The sequence below is a fragment of the Nelumbo lutea genome, chromosome 2 (assembly GCF_056320005.1).
Source record: "Nelumbo lutea isolate HS-2025 chromosome 2, American lotus-T2T, whole genome shotgun sequence".
Taxonomy (NCBI): Eukaryota; Viridiplantae; Streptophyta; class Magnoliopsida; order Proteales; family Nelumbonaceae; genus Nelumbo; species Nelumbo lutea.
In genome coordinates this window covers 106,921,859-106,937,553 of record NC_142685.1, presented here as the reverse complement: position 1 = coordinate 106,937,553, position 15,695 = coordinate 106,921,859, and the positions used below count along the sequence as shown (strand labels likewise).

At 39.9% G+C, this 15,695-nt stretch overlaps 1 protein-coding gene across 2 annotated transcripts in view; it reads left to right on the top strand.

The window, feature by feature from the left end:
* LOC148872559 (origin of replication complex subunit 1B-like) overlaps window positions 1–15,695 on the top strand; it is a 72,813-nt gene that overhangs the window by 8,926 nt on the left and 48,192 nt on the right. For both annotated transcript variants that reach the window (XM_088972249.1, XM_088972250.1), the window contains one exon: window positions 5,453–5,623. The gene's annotated coding sequence lies outside the window, so the exon portion shown is untranslated. The remainder of the gene's footprint in view (window positions 1–5,452; window positions 5,624–15,695) is intronic.

The window sequence follows — 15,695 nt, the reverse complement described above, 5'->3', positions numbered from 1 at the left end:
AGCATCAAAAAAAGAACCTTAGTTAAGATTTTATAGATACTTGTCACCAAGCTAATTGGTCTAAAGTCCTTAGGGTGGCTAACCTCAAGCTTCTTTGGGACTAAGGCCAAAAAGGTAGCATTCACTCCAGCATTTACCATGTGCTTATCTATAAATTCCTAGACACCACACAAGTCATCTTTTATCACTTCCCAACAATCTTGAAAGAAAGCCATCATAAAGCCATCCGAGCTCAGAGCTTTAGATTTGTTCACCAGAAAAATTGCTTGTGTAATCTCCTCTTAAAGTTTCTTTCCAACCAACTTACCTTCTCATCACTCAATCTAGGCTAGTCCACTCCTTCCACTAAAGTTCTCTGATTCAATGGATGCTAATAAGAAGGTAATTTCACCATCACAGGGAGCCTTTCTGGATGGTTGCAAAATACTCGGTGATCCTTATTAGCTAAGCTAATGAATATATTTAGTCAGGCATCAACGCAGGGTGTAATGCAAGTTAGACATGGAAAAAACATATGATTAAGTCAAATGGAGATATGAGCTCCCCACCATAATGTCATTGTATCCAAGGTACAAAATATTGATACAAGCCGATACACCGGTAGGGGTGTATCGGCTTGTATCGTGGCTCGGTTTTATTTTTTTTTTAGTTTTTCTTCTGCAACTGGTTCAGAAGGGTTGGTTTAAGGCCCTTCTACCCCCCGAACCAGATCAGACCCCGAAACACCTTCTCTGTAGGGGTATATCGCGAAGCTCCTGATACGATACATATTAGCCGATATGGCCCAATACGTGTCAAAGTTTTAAACCTTGATTGTATCCATCCTCATAAGTCATACCTAATATTAAGCCATCATTTTAAAGTTATATCTATTTGTGCTTATCGTAATTACTTAAAATATCACATATGCTTTTATTTTGTTATATGCATGCTACTTAAAGCAATGAGGATGGCACATGGCTGGGTAATGGTATACAAAATAAAACAAAGCATAAAATGAAAGAAGACAGTAAAATTTTAAACCTTGATTGTATCCATCCTCATAAGTCATACCTAATATTAAGCCATCATTTTAAAGTTTTATCTATTTGTGCTTATCGTAATTATTTAAAATATCACATATGCTTTTATTTTGTTATATGCGTGCTACTTAAAGCAATGCTGATGGCACATGGCTGGGTAATGGTATACAAAATAAAACAAAGCATAAAATGAAAGAAGACAGTAAAGGAGTTCTTTTAACTTTTCCTTCCAATCAGTGTTATACTCGTATGGAGTTGCCACAATCAATGGACCAACATTAAATAATCAAGCTTATTTGAAAACAAAGGTTGTAACTCTCTATCCCAGCGTATCCAGCCTTCAATTTTGTGTTTGCAAAACAAAGATTGCTATGATACATTCTGTATCATTTTTTTTATCGCAAATTTCAATCTATACTAACATGAATATGAGGTTGAATCAATATGTCAAAACATTTTTTTTTTATTTGTGGTGAGCTGGTTAACACCTAGGGACTAGTCATAACATCAACTAAAGAGGCTATGATGACTAGTCATTGCCTAACCAGATTGATAAACCAAACCTAAAATTCATAGAAAGGCCTATTACAATCTCTATATCACACAGAAGCCCCCAGATAAGTAACATCATGCAATTTGTAAAAAGTCATACCAACTGCAATCAATTCTTTTCCAAATTAGAAACAAAAGCAAGCATCCAGAAAGTTATCAAAGAACAAACTAACAGTTACCACAGCTGATAAATCAGACATACCTTTTCTTTAGCCCAGCCAAAGGCAAAGTTGTATATCTTACGGAACTTTTCTGTGCAAGCATAGTTGAAGAGTGAACATTAACTCAGCAAGAGTAACTACACTTAAACCTACTACCTCCAAAATGTTAATAAAAACCTTGGAGTTCCAACATTCCCCCAAAAGTTGCAAACTTACAAGTCTATCCCATATAAAGATAAATAAAAAATACAAAACAATTTTCTGAATACAGGATGATCATTTTGTATTTCCCAGAATAAAATAAACATACGCTCATCCTTTAGTTCTGATTGCATAAACTGTATCCTTTCACGGAACTTCTCAAGTGAATCTACCCTGTCATCACAATATTCAACCTCAATATAACTCAGAAGAAACCATGTTTCAATCCTATATACAACAAAAACCTAGAACATAATGAAAACGATAACAGTAATTAATTAATACTTGCCCCAATGACTGTAATCCACCTACGAACTCCTGCCTTGAAAATTCACACAGGGTAGCAGCCTTCATATGCCAGGAAACAACCAACTGCAGAGAAGGTAAAAATCCATGGTAACAAGAACCTGGACACAATTAATTGACATTGACGATTATAACAAATTAAGACAATAATCACAAGTGCATTGACTGTTATTGACCAAAAAAAAACATCTGACCAATCAACTGGAATCATAAACTTGGTAGCGAATCAGGTGTTGTTTATCAAAATTCATGGGTGTGTTTTGATTGGTCAAAACTTTTTCCATACCATATCTTTTCTACATCATAGATTTTCCCATTTTTAAAAGATAATTAAAATTATAAAATCAGTTTTTAGGGATTAAAAATTTTAAGACCACATGGACTTTGTTTGGACTTGCTTCAAGGGAGTTGGTTGAGGGTCCAGGGGCAGAGCTCCTGACCCAGCCACCATGTTTTAAAAACACTAAAAGCACAAAAAATAAAAAAGCACATCTGGAACCTAGGGCAAGGCACATACCTTAAAATGAACCTCACTTTTTTGCCTAGGCACACCCAAGGCAGGCCTTTTAAATCACTGATCAAGTGGCATTAAGACAATATCCCCAAATCCATTAGACCAAATTTATAGCTACCTCAAATATGAAATTTTAATTAGAAATACCCTTCCTTTTCAATTGGAGCCAATTAGGAAGGAGGATCATCCCACCAAGAAGCCATCTAAATGTTAGGGTTTTATTTGAAATGCAATGTACTGTGATATTAACAAAAAATAAGGATACAACTACTGACCATGTATACCCATGTTGTGTATGGGACTACACAGTATTTCTGTAAATTCTGTTAGCAAGCAATTAACAAGAAAATATGTACCTGTCAATTATAATCTTAACTTCTGAGTTTCTTGTGCACTAATAACCAGGAAATAGTTTTCCTTTGATTCCTCCCAGTATCACTTGATCAGTGGAACTAGTGTTCCCAAACAAGGTTTGAAATGTCAATGTTAATGGAAATGTCAATCGTCCGAATACAAGAAACATGTTGGAAATGTCGGAAACATTGTAAAAATTATAGGCCTGGTTGAAACATTGTACGCAAAATATAGAATGATATTTTATGAAATGATAAAAGAGAGCATAGGCACACCCTTTTAAATTATTATCTTGTTCCAAATCACTAAACAAAGCTAATTAAGGTTATGGACAAAATAATACATTCAGGAGTTGCCCTATAAACCTTAAGATTCAAAGCTTATAGAATGAGTTAAAGCAAAATTTAAACTGACAGAAAATGTAAATGGTTGTAATAGATCAACCAAATAACCTATTAACAAAGAAAAATTAATATTTAATTTCATGCTTGAAATGAATATTTAGCTAGCTCAAAGTGGTAATCATGTAAGTTAGGTAGGCAATAACATTGTTACTCCACATATCTACAATATTATCACCAACTTGTGTTTTAATACTATCTCTTGTACTTCATATAGTGCTGGTTAGTGTTCACTGGGGAATATGCATGCCATGGAAACTATCTCTTGTACAGTTGTACTCCACATAGTGCTGCTACTGTTCATTGGGGAATATGTTGACTCCGGTACAATTTCATGTCGCTACCCATGGAAATGGAAATATGTCGTGGAAATATTAGGGAAACTAGGGACTCTCAAAATTTTAAGTATTCCTCTCCCCCCAAGCACACATTAATGTTAGCTTTAACAATAATCTAATCAAAATGACCTAGTTTCCTACACATTAGCTAATTATCCATGGTCCAGGAAAAAAGTATTTGCTTAAAGAACGGGCACATACCATTACAATGTCCCCAGGATCGACCTACCAAAAACAAAGCCACATAAATATGTCAACAGGTTTCAAGGGAGAAATGCAGGTGGTAATAGAAAGGTAGAGTCTAGATAATCTTGGAAAAGGAAAATGTAGAGAAATTTTTCATACATATATTCAACTGGGAATGCCATATATATTCAATCCTTCAAAGAATCATGAATAATATAATTTAATTGAGCCAAGATACCTGTAGGTCATTGCAAAGAAGAGAGATACCATCTGCTAGAATCATATCAACATAAGGATCTGCACAAAATATCATCTTTTAGAATGCAACTTACTAAGCAACATAATGTGATACACAAATAATTAACAAAGGAATGAGCAACCAAAGAAATGTATATATCAAATATAAACCCTCCCTTTTCTTTATCGGTACAATAAAAGTATAGAAGAGTACAAAACGACCCAAAAAAAGTATATAAACCCTCCCTTTTTTCCTTCCTTTTTTTTTGTGCTGCTGGTGGTTTAATTTTGTTTGTCCAAGACCATGTACCATGTTTTAACTATGTCCATCTCCAACTAGTCATACAACTTCAACATAGATAAGACATCACTTGGAAACTGAATCCCAAATGTAAGACAAAAAATGACAAATACTGCAAATGTAATTACAATAAAAAACTAACAATTACCTTTATACCTATTGTAAAGCTCTTCAAGATGCCTAGAATCAGGAATGGCTTTAACCTGAGGCTGACTGTAGAATATATCAAAGGCTCCTTCAAGGTGCCAATCACTGGCCTTCAAAGCCTGGAGAGCTACTTTTTCACTGCAAAGATGATGTCATGATATGAAATTCTAAAGCAAGAAATGTATTTACGTGATCCAAGATGACAAAAACAAGTTAAAGATGTGTATAATATGGAACTCTGATGAATGTTTTTCATGATGCCTGGAAGACAAAACCATGGAAAGCTACAATCGCCAAAATAAATAGGCAATCAAACATATTCATGAGGCAAATAAAGTTACAAATACAAACCTCCAGATGATATCGCTTCTTGAAGTATATTGGCACCAAACCTAGGTTATCATTGGGAGGCAGAATTGAACTAAATAGATACTTTCTGTTTTCCAATCTGTCTACTTCATTCTTTTCTGTCTCTGGTGCTTCTGGTCTTATGGTGGCATTCAATAACTGCTGAAATAAGAAAGTAGAATGCTGAAAAAGTTCCAAATTTAAAAACGTGTCATTCAGCATTCCAGCAACTCAAGGTCTACTTAATTGTTGAATGATAAAGTCAATTTTAAGTTTGGGTTTGTTTCTGCATAATTTAGAATCATTTCAACAATATGCCTAAATTTATGCCAATTTTAAATTTCAAATCTTTTAATATCTCACTTTTTCTTGATAAATCCAAAGGGGCTACACAAGATGAGGGGTAGCACGTCCCTAAGAACCACAAAAGCAGATATAATTCAGACAGCAGGGAAGACTGAGAACATCAACAGAAAGAGCACAACAAACAGCATTTTGAATCTCTCACACCAGCCAGTCAGCTGCCTGATTAGCTTCATGATGGATATGATGCTGGTAAAGAACTCCCTGCTTGAACAAATCCGATAGCTTCAGACAGTTGTCTTTTTTTCTTTTTATAGATAATGATAATTTTATTAAATAAAAAAAAAAACATAGTATACATCCTACAACTCCCCCCAAAGAGGCGTGAGGTGCAGCCTCCAAACTACATCATAAAGCTTGCAATTGAGCCCAAAAGATCTAATTCCTATGTACTCCTTGTTTGGCTAGGAAATCTTCCAGCCCATTTACCAATCTTCTTTCCGATTGAACTGTGACTGAAATATTTCATGTTAGCCACTTAAATCTTCTCAAAGCCACATTCAATAATTAAATGCTCTACTGCCAACTCTTTTGCAATTTCTGCTCCTTGTATCACAGCTTGGAGTTCTGCATTGACTGAATCCCCCATCCCTATAGGACCAGAAAATAGGGCTACAATCTGGCCCTCAGCATTTCTAAAGACTCCCCCTAATCCAGATGGCCCTGGGTTGCCCAAACTAGTGCCATCAAAATATAATTTTATGAAGCCTACATCAGGAGGCTTCCAATCTACCACTGACTTGCTTCTGACTGCAGAACTTTTGGCTAGTTGTTCCCAATTCCTACTTATATCATCAAAAGTGTAGGATGAGAACAAGTCCAAGGATTTTACCCAGCTTTTGGCCCTACATAAAATACTTTCTAATACACATGCCTGATCCTTCTCCTCGTTATTCAAGACTCTAGCATTTTGTTCCCCTCCCACACAGTCCACACCAAAGCAGCTCTAGCACACCTCCACAAAACTCTTCCTCTTCTCTTTGGTCACCTGAAAGTTGTAGGGTCAAAAAGATTGCAAATCTGCTCCGGTTCTTTCCACCTGCACCCAAAAGGATCAAAAAGCTTTTCCCAAAGGCCCACAACAAAAGGGCAGGTGATTAGTATATAGTAGCAACTTTCTTCATTTGCTTTGCGTAGAGTACACCAGTTAGGAGAGATACAAAGACTAGGTCTTCTTTTTTGCAAAACACCCAACGTGTTGATTTTTCTAAGGAAAACATCCCAACAAAGGGCTCCCACTTTTGGAGGGACAGGTTTGGACCACACATCCTTTTTATGAAAAGGTTGAGGCAGCGGATAGGCGCACAAGGAAGTAAAGAAAGAAGAACAAAAAAAGGATCCTGAGGGCAAAGGCTTCCAAATACGGGTATCTAGACAAGAAGGGTCCAAGCAAACAGGATCAATAGCTTTAAGGAACAAAACAACCTGGTCAAGCTCAGAATCTCTCAAATCTCTCTTCTAAAACCCAGATTCTAGTTTATACCAAAAGAAAAGGAGGAGGACATAAACCTTTGAATTGGCTCGTTTTTAAAACACGGGATGGAATACAAGGAGAGAAAAAGGTCCTTGAGGGTGAAGTCACCAATCCAAACATCCTCCCGAAACAAAACCCTATCTCTAGTACAAGCGTCATACCTGATCAGGTTCAAGAAAACAGGAAGAATACTATGAATAGCCGTCCATGGAGATTTCAGCATAGCCAGCCGAGATACACCAACATCCCAACCATTGCCTGCAACACCATGCACACTCCTTACAACTTTATGCCAAAGTCTTTCCCTTTCTAGAGGCCACCTCCACAGCCATTTGCCTAGTAAGGCTGTATTTTTTTTCCTTAGATTGCCTAATCCCAAACCCCATGCTCCTTCCTCCTAAGCGTATTTTCCACCTAACCACATGATCCTTCCTTCCCCCGACTCCAACAAGAAATCCCTCATGACTTTCTCTACCCTGAAAATCACCTTTTGTAGCATTCTAAAGACCGAGAGAAGGTAAGTTGGCAAGTTCGCAAGAGTAGGTCTTATTAAAGTAATACGACCCCCAAGGGAAATGTAGTTTCTCTTCCAATCTACTTCAAGCTTCTTTGTGCATTTTTCTATAATTGAATTCCAAAATCTTCCTTCTCTTGGACTATCTCCTAAAGGCACACCCAAGTACTTCAAAGGCCAGCTAGAGGTAAGGCAATCTAAGGACTCTACTACTTCACTCAACTCCTCCATCTCCAAATTTACCACAACTACACAACTCTTTTCAAAATCGACCTTCATCTTCGACACTCATTCAAACAACTTTATTACTCATTCCAAGTTCCCAGCCATTACGGGTTCTCCAGTCTCACAAAAAATGATTGTATCATCCGCAAATTGCAAGTGTGTCACCACAATACCTTCTCTTCCTACCCTCCATCCTCTAAACATGTCCAAACCATCAGCTCTCAAAATGAGCCTACTAAACACATCAGCTACCAAAGTGAAAAGGAAAGGAGAAAGGGGATCCCCTTGTCTCAACCTTCTAGAGGCTGGAAAGAAGTTTCTAACCACTCCCTTAACTAAAACTGAAAAATGGAAAGTTTTTAAACAAGCATCGATCCAACCACACCATTTCTCTCCAAACCGAAAGTTCCTCAGGGACTCCAACAAAAAAGACCTGTTATGATTCGACCTGCCTTAGAATTCTATCTGTCTAAGATCGGTGAGGTAGAAAGAGGTAGAAAGGTGGAAGAAAGAGAGAAAGAGAGAAGGGGAAATTCTGGTTCGAACTGGAAGTGTCAACCTAACCTACTCCCAGTCGGCCAGACAAAACTTATATTATTAAAACTGATTGAAAAGACATATGTGCCCTTATTTAAGTTAGGAGCACTGGTTCCAACACAACATTACAGATCAACAACATTAATCTAGGTAAAAAGACAGAAATACCCCTACGCTAACACTCCCCCTCAAGCTGGGAGTATATGATATACTCCCAGCTTGTTACATATGTAGTCCACTCTTCCCCGACTCAAGCCTTTTGTAAATAAGTTAGCCCATTGATTTCCTGTATTAACATGTGTAGTGTCTAGTTCTCCATTCAGCACATTCTCCCTTACAAAGTGGCAGTCAACTTCAATGTGCTTGGTTCTTTCATGAAACACCGGATTAGAGGAAATATGAACTGCAGCCTGATTATCACAATAGAGCTTCATTGAGTGTTGATGTTGTACCCTACTTCCTGTAAAAGGTTCCTTAGCCACACTAATTCACAAGCGGTGTGCGCCATAGCCCTATATTCTGCTTCTGCACTGCTTCTTGCCACAACAATCTACTTCTTACTTTTCCATGTCACCAGGTTACCTCCCAGGAAAGTGCAATAGCCTGTAGTAGATCGCCTATCAGACATAGAACTGGCCCAGTCAGCATCAGAATACCCTTCTATTTCAAGTTTTCCACCACTCTTGTATATCAGACTGCGACCCGGAGCCCCTTTTAGATACTTCACAATTCTCGGAACTGCATTCCAATGAGGAATCAGAGGTTTTTGCATGAACTGGCTTACCACACTAACCGCAAATGAGATGTCTGGTCTAGTAATGGTTAGGTAGCTCAGTTTGCCCACAAGTCATCGGTATCTGCCAGGGTCTTCAAACACTTCACCCATATCACTGCTTAGCTTGGTATTTGTGTCCATGGGTGTTTCAGCTGGTTTGGCACCCAACAAGCCTATTTCTTCCAACAAATCAAGCACATATTTTCTCTGGCACAGGTTAATACCATACTTGGATCTTGCTACCTCTATCCCCAATAAGTATTTTAGTTTACCCAGATCCTTTGTCTGAAAGTGATCCTGCAGATAAGTCTTCAGCCTGTCAACACCCATGATATCATTTCCAGTAATAACAATATCATCTACATACACCACCAACAGTATTTTTCCTCCTGGAGAATCATGACTAAATACAAAATTGTCAACTTTGCACTGTTTCATACCAAACTTCTTTACCACTTCACTAAACCTACCAAACCACGTTCAAGGAGACTGTTTAAGCCCATATATAGCCTTCCTTAGTCTACACGCCTTACCATCCTCCCCTTAAGCAACAAACCCTGGAGGTTGTTCCATGTAGACCTCCTTGAGTAAGTCACCATGCAAAAAGGCATTCTTGATATCAAGCTGATATAGTGGCCACTCATACATGGCTGCAAGAGAGATCACAACACGAACTGACCCTATCTTAACAACCAGTGAGAAGGTCTCTGTGTAGTCAATACCATAGGTTTGGGAGTACCCTTTTGCAACCAATTGCGCTTTCAGGCGTTCAACACTACCATCAGGTAGATACTTAACCGTATAAACCCATTTACAACCAACAACATGCTTCCCAGGAGGAAGAGCAGTGAGGTCCCAAGTATGATTATGATGAAGGGCAGAGAGTTCTTCTTCCATGGCTCGACACCACCCTGGAGAGGCAAGGGCTTCTTAGACATCCTTAGGGGCAACAACTGATGATAACAAGGTGACAAACTGACGATGGGAAGCGGAAAGGTGAGTAAGTGAAACATAATTAGAAATAGGATGAAGGGTGCAAGTGCGTTTACCTTTCCGCAAAGCAATTAGAAGGTCAAGCTCAGATGCTGAGTGCGGGTCTAGTACTAGATCCGTCGACAAAGATGTAGCCGGAGGAGTAGTAGCTAGTACGCGTGGGTGATGTGTATACACATGATGGATAGGTGGGCATTCAACAGGTGGTGGCACCGGAGGCAAGGGTTTGGTCATGGCTGGAACCAAGGGAAGAGGGTCAACAACGGGAAGTGGAAGAGGAGGAGGTGATGAGGAGGAAGAAGCATCACCGAACCCCAAAAAGAACGTAGTACACTCAAAGAAGGTGACATCAGCACACACAAAGTACCGTCGAGAACTAAGATGGTAACACCGACACCCTTTCTGGGCCCGAGAATAGCCAAGGAAGATGCACTTAAGAGAACGGGCATCGAACTTGTCATTCTCGGGACCCAGATTATGGACGAAGCAAACACACCCAAATACCCTCGGCGTAAGAGGAAATGAAGACAAAGCGGGAAACAAGACCTGGAACGGAGAATGACCATCAAGGATGAACGTGGGCATCCGATTAATCAGAAAGCACGAGGTAAGCACTGCATCACTCCAAAAGGGTTTGGGAACATGCATGTGATGCATGAGGGATCTTGCTGTTTCCAGGAGATGGCGATTCTTTCTCTCAGCCACCCCATTTTGTTGTGGGGTGTAGGTACATGAGGTCTGATGTATAATGCCGTGTTGGTCTAGGTATTCCTGAAATGATGAAGATAAATATTCGCGGCCATTATCAGAACGAAAAACTTTGATGTGGGTACCAAATTGGTTACGAATCTCAGCATAAAATTTCTGAAAAATGGTAAACAATTCACTTCTTTCTTTCATTAGATAGAGCCACGCCATCCTTGAAAAATCATCTACAAAAATGACAATATTTGTATCCATTATATGACATCACTTTATAAGGACCCCAAACATCTGAATGAATTAAAGAAAAATGACTCGACACATGGTTATCAACCCTAGAACTAAAGGGAACACGATGGTGTTTCCCAAACTGACACGACTCACAATCCAAAACAAAAAGCAGACTCAAGGACGGAACCAAAGACTTAAAGACTTTTAGCGACGGATGACCAAATCGGCAGTGCCACTAGAGAGGAGAAAGAGATGACTACCACCACCACCATCAAGATAATACAATCCACTAGTTTCATGCCCTCCACCAATCTTCATCCCCGTCTTGAGATCCTAAAAAACACTCATAGAAGGATAAAAGGTAATGGAGTAGTTAAGTGATTTGGTCAGCTTACTGACAGACATAAGATTAAAAGGCAATTTAGGAACATACAAAACTGAGGAGAGGGATACAGGATCTAGGTCAACATTACCAACACCACAGATTGAGGATATGGAACCATTAGCAAGGGTGACAGATTGTGATGTTGAGCAATGAGATAAGGATGAAAACACACTTGGAGTTCAAGTAATGTGATCGGAGGCTCCAAAGTCAATGATCCAGGGATTGGGTGTGGATGCCAGACAAGCCATACCTGAGTGAGCAAAAGTCGACGTATTCTGTTGTGATTGGATAAACTTCTCATATTCATCACGGGGAACACTCACCATCTCCTTCACGGGACCATCTGTGGGTGTAGGAGGTATCTGATCAGATGAATGATTCTCCTATCTAAAGCTGGAGCTTGAGGGTGGACCATGTAGATCATAACAATAGTTAATGGTATGTCCATCCATACCACAATGAGTGCACTTCCTCGGGCTTGAGCCACGCCCTCTACCACGGGCTCCCCCTGAATCTCTGCCCCCAGTACGACCACCACCACGATTATAAGTAGGCCCACCATTACCACTTCGGCAATACACAGAACCACTACCACCACCACGGCCAGACTGAGCTCCCCTAGCTCCACCTCGAGTACCACGACCTCTCGATACAGCAAAGGTAGATCTATCCAAGATATTAGAGTTCTCAGTAGATCCGATAGAAATCCTCCGGAGTCGAGCAAATACCTCTTCCAAGGAGGGAAGAGCTGATTCTCCTAATATCTGAGCCCGTACTGGTTCATATTCAGACTTTAGTCCCACCAAAAATCTAGTCACATCAAGTTGTTCTCTCTGTTGCTGCTGAATCTTGACATCAGAAGTGAGAGGGTGATAGACATTCAACTCATTACGTATGTTTCTCATGTTGGCATAGTACTCCTCAAGACTCTGATTACCCTATTGCAGGTTAAAGTACTCTTGATACAGCTGATACACTCTGGTTGTATTGTCCTGACCCGAATACAATTTCTTCGCATGGTCCAACACATCTTTGGTAGTGTCAAGAAACATGAAGTTTACACTAATCCTAGGTTCCATACTATTCCACAACCACGTGATGGTCTGAGCATCCTCTTGCTCCCAGTCTTCATACTCGTGAGAGTCAGTGGAGGGTTTCTCCTCTCTTATATGTTTTACCTTCTTCTTTGCCTTCAGAAAGACTTCGACGGGTTTAGCCCAAGGCACATAAATCTCTCCATTTAGTTTAATGGAGGTCATCTGAACATTCAGGTAGTCTGTAGGCACCATCACACTAGGTTTACAATCACTGTTATCTCCCATTATGTTCTCACCGATTCTGCACACTTGCCGAATCCTATTACCACTGAATTCTGCACACTGCACACAACTAGATCACACCTGTCGCACTGGTTTCAGCACTTGTTGTTGCTGAAAAGCGTGTTCATTACACCACAAACCCTACTCCTACGACTACCTGAAATCTCACCACTATATGATTATAACTCTTCCTTCGAAATACACAAAAATCAGCATAAACCCTAGCGCATTACTGTCTGAAACCCTAGCATATGGTCTGAAACACACTTCCTATTTGATCCCTAACAGATATCATGCACTGAGATCTCTTACCTTATCATTGAAGTAACAACCACACGAGCAGGAAATCAGTCCACACACGACAGCCAATGCACCACACAGATCGGCCCTCTATTCTTCATCGATTAGGGGAGGGCGATCTTAGAAACCACAGCAACCGACCACACATGCCCTGACTAGAGGCACAGAATCCTCCAAGGGAAGAGGGCGATCACTCCTTTTCAGCCCTTTCCCTTATCTCCAGTTGAATGCAGAAAAAAAAAGGAGAAACCCTAGATAGGGTGCACAGAGAATAGAAATCTAGGTAGATTCAATTAGCTCTGATACCATGTTATGATTCGGCCAGCCTTAGAATTCTATATGTCTGAGATCGGTGAGGTAGAAAGAGGTGAAAGGTGGAAGAAAGAGAGAAAGAGAGAAGGGGAAATTCTGGTTCAATCTGGAAGTGTCAACCTAACCTACTCCCAGACGGCCAGACAAAACTTATATTATAAAAACTGATTGAAAAGACATGTGTGCCCTTATTTAAGTTAGGAGCACTGGTTCCAACACAACATTACAGATCAGCAACATTAATCTAGGTAAAAAGAAAGAAATACCCCTATGCTAACAAGACCAATCAACCATGTCCTACGCTTTCTTCAAGTCTAGTTTACATACAAAACCTTTCTTACCCCTTCTCTTGAAGCCCTCCACACATTCATTTGCTATCAAAATTTGATCTATAATCTGTCTTCCTTGAATGAAGGCCCCTTGTGATTGGCTTATTAAATTAGGAAGGGCTAGTTTTAACCTTAACGACAACACTTTGGCCATAATTTTATAAATGCTAGTCACTAGGCTGATGGGCTTAAAGTCCTTCGGTTGGACAGCATCTCCCTTTTAGGTATCAAGGCTAAGAAAGTGGAGTTGATCCCTAGACTTATAAAGTGAACATCCACAAACTCCACAAATACTGCCAACAAATCTAACTTGATGATATCCCAACAATCCGGAAAGAAAGCAATAGTGAAACCGTCAAGTCCAGGTGCTTTAGATCTATCCATTGAAAACACAACTCCCTTTATTTCTTCCAAGTCAAAATCCTTTCCAGCAAATTTGCCACCTCAGGCTACGAACTTGGGTTTGAAACTTGTATTTTTTATCACTATTCCATGCAGAGAAGGCTTTGGAATCCAACAAACCAGAATATGCTACCTGCAGATCCATGTTGCATTCTGGTCCTATGGCATCTCTACGTGTAAATATTCGAGTGATCCGAACAATGGTGTTTGCATTGTTAAAGAGAAGGAAGAGGAAAAGAAAGAAAGAAAGAAAATGGGTTTGTTAATAATGTGATGTGAGAAACTAATATTTTGTAGTGTTGTCTGAAGCTGAAATTTGGTATTATTGCATTGGGAAGGATTTTCCCCCCTTTATCAGTTGAACGAATGGTAAGGAAATGAGAGGTGGGGGGTAGTTTGAACCAAAAGGGAATGGAGTTCATGCAGGTAGGTCAGTGGAGGAGATCCTTGAAGATAGAAGCAAAAAAATTCCCGTTTGAAGAGATGAGAATCAAGGGGAAGGTAAGCCTAAAGGCAAGGGAAGCGAAAAAGGGTACAATGTTGCTGGAAGAATTAGAAGTGATCGAGTGGCTAAGAGAGTTCATAGCTGGAGCCTGTTCAAAAGGTAAGCAGATAAACTGGCAAGATTTTAGTACATTAGAAGGGAGAAGATATGTTGTTGAATGTAAGAGGAATAGAAAAGGCTTCTTCATAGCTTTGGCTGAATTTTTTGGTAAGGGACAAAGGCAACTGGTGTGTTTACCAGTAGGAAAACAGAGCCAAGAATGGGGGGAAGTTGACTGGTTGCTCAAAGAGTTTTTAGCTTAAAGAGTAATAGCAGGGTAGAACAAGAGCCAGTGGTCATGGCAAAAACAAAAGGCCAATGCAGAATGGTGGGAGGTCTAGAGAGAGAAGAGTGGGATAGTAAGTTTGTGATACAAGCCAAGAATAAGGTTAATGATTGGAGGAGGGTACTGACTTACTGGCAACTAGGTTGAAGCTGAAGAGTGTCTTCATAGTAACCCCCTTCGATAACTGTAAAGCCCTCCTAGATCCAGTAGAGAATGAATTGGAAATATTGATTTCGGATCATTCACAGTCTTTAAATGGAATCCAACATCCAATTCCAAGGATTTATTTGTCGAAGATGGTGTGGTGGTGCGTGTAATAGGCTTGCCATTTAATCTGTGGAAACAAGAAGTAGCAATCTATAGCAGTATTGTGTGGAGGAATCTTGAAAGGAGCTTTCTGGGGTGATCTGTATTCAGTAGCAATCCTACTAAGTGGTGTGAAACCAGAAGACATTCCATGAAAGGTAGAGGTACGAACAGAGGGGAGTTTTGTCTCTGTGTGGCTAGCATCCTCCATTGAAGCATGGTTGTGGAAGGAGGCTCGTATGGTAGGAGGGGAGAAGGAGGAAGAAGAAGCATTACGTGGACTTGTGAGATTGGTTAATTCAAATGGGAAGGAATGTTTCACTAAAAAGGGCCAACAAATTCTGGGAAGCCAAAAAGCTTTGAGGCAGATGGAAGGTCAAACCTGTAGAAAGCAAGAAAAGGCTATGACAAATGGCAGATCTTTTGCGCGAGTAATGTCAGGGGAATAGACAAAAATATACCAGTGTCTCAAGGGAGAGAGCTGAACCATCAACCTCAGACAGGGAGGGTTGCTGGTTCGACCATTAAAACAGGGGGGCGTGACTTGTTAAGAGGTCATGAGGGAGGAAAAGACTTAGAAAATGGGCCCAATCGAGTGGATCCCTTTTCTGGTGGGCCGGAGAAGGCAAC